We start from the raw sequence: 3,555 nt of genomic DNA on the forward strand, positions 1-3,555 counted from the left end.
TTTACAGTGAGCTAGACATGGTACTGAAACAGGACAGGTAACGTGGGAAACAATATAGACGCAGTCCTTGTCCTGTTTGATCTAAGTTTCTACACGTACTAACCCTATGAAGTAAGTATTCTTCTTACTATCCCCATATTACAGATGGGAAAGCCAAGGAGGCAAAGCAATGTTGTCACTGGCCAAATCACATGGCTAGTAAGGGGCAGAGCCAGGATTTGAACATAGGCAGGGAAAGACAGGCATTAAACAATTACTCCAGAGTGTGGTAGGTGTTAGGAAGAAGTACCAGTGATATGGACTCAGTTGACAAAGGGACAGCCCAGTGTGAAAAGTCAGGAGAGACTGATTTGCTCCCTTTGTTTTCCCTTTTCAATTGTTCTTTTCAGTTTCCCCAGTCACTCTCAATTTCTGCTCTGACAGATTCATTCCACTCTAACCAAAGGTCTTGTGGGGTCCAGGAAAATTCTTCATCCCTTAATATATTTCACTTTGGAACTCAAATCTTTTCTCCCTGGTCGATACTTGATGGATTTTCTCCTTGTTAAAGCACCACCTTCTTTACTTGCTTTTAGTTACTTGATGTCTATTCATTCAACTTATCCCATATAAAATAAATAATGCTTGATGATAACCTTGTTACATTACATACTAGCCACTAACTGCCAGAAGGCCATGACTTGCCAGTTACATTGAAGTCAGCCAAATTAGGGGAAGTAAGTGCACACAAGATGGTCCGGGGGACGAGAGCTGTAGCATTCTGAGAATGTGAGTTTTCTTTCCCTTCAGTCATTTTTTTTCTTCCCCAAAACTAATCCGTTGCATTGTTAAGACTAAAGATTAATAGAGCTTGAATTACCTGTAATGAGTTTAGCAGATTTTATGGCAAATGTAATTTATTTGCTTTTTCTCTCAAGAATAAGAAAATAGCACATGAAACAGGGATATCAAGTAAACAGAATCTTTGAAAGAACTGGTTTGACATAAAGTGGCACTCCACATGCAATGCAAATGAATAATTAAAATTTTCCAAGAGCACACCCTCCTATTAAAATATAGAGGCTAAGAAACATAAGAGATGTTAGTAATATCTTTTGAAGAAAAAGAACCATCTACACTAAAAAATATGCTTGTAAAGAAAATTTATGGAAAGATTACAAGTAAAAATAACAAATATCCCTTAGTTAAATATACTGATTTTAAATTCAGAAACAAGGACAGAATCATAAAAAAATGTATATTGTTTAAAACAGCTCCAGCATTTTCAGCATAAAGAATATCATTTTTCGCTAAGCTTTGAAGAAATGAATGTATTTTTTTCTAACTGCTGCTTAGAGATGGCAAACTGTATTCCACAGGGGAGGCAGATGTGGCTGCTGGATGGAGACATCTGAACCCTCTGCCTAAGTCACCACCATGTGACCCAGAAAGCACTGAGTTGAGAATTAGGGAAACATGAGTTCTAGTTGGGTCTCAGTCAGTAATTATGGAGCAACTTTAGACAAATTGTTTAACATTTATGGGTCTTGGTCTCTTCATCTGTAAAATGGGACCATTTAATTAAATGATCTGTGAAGCCCATTCCATCTACAAATCTGATAATTGTATCAGATCAGGCCCCACCTTTATAACCTCACTTAACCTATTACCTATTTAGAAGCCCCATCTCCAAAGACAACCACTCTAAGAGTTAGGGCTTCAACATAAGAATTTGGGAGGGATACAAACATTCCATTCATAACAAGTAGGTAGGTGGGTAGGGAAGTAGTTAGTTGGTAGATAGGTAGGTAGGTAGATAGATACATTCATATATTTCCCTTCTCTACTTGGCTGAGCCCTAATCTTCCTTCTAGCCTCAGCGCAGCCTTCACTCATGAGTGAAGCTCTCCTTGACCCGCATTGCAGCTAAGCTCCTCTCGATACCTCTGTATGCCTCTAGCATGGAGTACTCACACTATTGTATATGGTATATTGTTGATTATTGTATCTGTCTCCCCTTCTAGTCAATGGATTCTTTGAGGAAAGAGATACTTACTCTTTATTTAACCCTATCCCTGGTACAGATTAGGTACACACTGAATATTTAATGATGGGCTGAATGAAAATACATAACCTTAGAATTAAACGGTCTGTGTGGGATCCCTTTGCCACTATTTCTTAGCTGGGTGACTTGAAACTAATTTCCGTTTTTAAATGAAAGGAATCTCAGATTATGGACTAAAAAGTAAAGATAATGCTGTATAATTTTCAGAATTACTGAGAGGATTAAGTGAAGAGTATATGAGTTGTACACCTAATATAATATTATATATGTCAGTTGCACCTCGATTAAAAAAAAATTAAGAGGCTATGAAAGTGCCTGGTACCGTGCCCAGTATATTGCAGAAGCTCAGCATATGCTACTTTCCCTTGCCCAGTAAATTTAAGATTGAATTAATCACCAAATAGGCATTGAATTAAAAAGTGCAAAGATTAGTTATTATTCAAATTTAAGAAAAATAAACAGGATGTATTCTCATTAGCTATGACTAATCTAGAGCGGAACATAATTTCATACTTGATACTGTCAAGAACTGTGCTAATTTATTGCCTGATGAAATAACTTTACATGCAGCAAGGATGAACTTTCTGGTAGTTAAAAGCAATCTTAAGAATCACTATTCTTTCGGCTTTCGGGCCAGAGAAGGCCAAGGTGCAACTTTCTTCGGTTATCCGGAATCTGGGTCCATCCAACACCAGCCACCTCCTCCATGCTGCTGAAGTTCAGCCCCAATGAGATCAAAGTTGTATACCCCAATGAGATCAGAGGTGCACCAGTGGGGAGGTCGGTGCCACGTCTGTTCTGGCCCCCAAGATCTCCCCACTGCGTCTGTGTGTCTTCAAGAAAGGTTGGTGATGACATCGCTAAAGCAACCGGTGATTGGAAGGGTCTGAGGATGACAGTGAAAATGACCATTCAGAACAGACAGGCCCAGACTGAGGTGGTACCTTCTGCCCTGATCATCAAAGCCCTCAAAGAACCACCAAGAGACAGAAAGAAGCAAAAAAGCATTAAACACATTGGAAATATCACTTTTGATGAGATTGTGAACATTGCTGATAGCTGCGGCACCAGTCTTTAGCTTGAGAACTCTCTGGAACCATGAAAGAGATCTTGGGGACTGCCCAGGCTGTGGGCTGCAATGTTGATGGCCACCACCGTCATGACATGACATCACAGATGACATCAACAGTGGTGCAGTGGAATGCCCAGCTAGTTAAGAACTACAAAGGAAAGTATTTCAATTAAAGATCATTTGACAACCAAGAAACAAAAAGTCACTGTTTGTTGCTACCAGTTAACCTAGCCAACTGAGTGAGGCACACCCCAAAGGAGTCTTTTAATGGAGTAACTAAAGATTTCCAAGCAGCATTTCTAAAGTCTTATAAAAATGAACATCCCAAAGGGATGCCTTTTTAAACACGAGTGTATGAATGGTGGTGCATAGCACAAAATAAAGTCAGGATTTGGCAGCCATCCAGCATGAGCAGCTCTCTGCTGCTGAGGCAACCCGT

At 39.4% G+C, this 3,555-nt stretch overlaps 1 pseudogene across 1 annotated transcript; it reads left to right on the top strand.

Annotated features, from left to right (window-relative positions):
- The first annotated feature begins 2,750 nt into the window (after positions 1-2,750).
- Positions 2,751-3,261, top strand: LOC308496016 (large ribosomal subunit protein uL11-like; annotated as a pseudogene). Its single transcript has one exon. The product of its transcript is annotated as a large ribosomal subunit protein uL11-like (transcript).
- Positions 3,262-3,555: the final 294 nt, after the last annotated feature.

Source organism: Rhinolophus hipposideros, assembly GCF_964194185.1.
Source record: "Rhinolophus hipposideros genome assembly, chromosome: 3".
In the NCBI taxonomy this organism is placed as follows: domain Eukaryota; kingdom Metazoa; phylum Chordata; class Mammalia; order Chiroptera; family Rhinolophidae; genus Rhinolophus; species Rhinolophus hipposideros.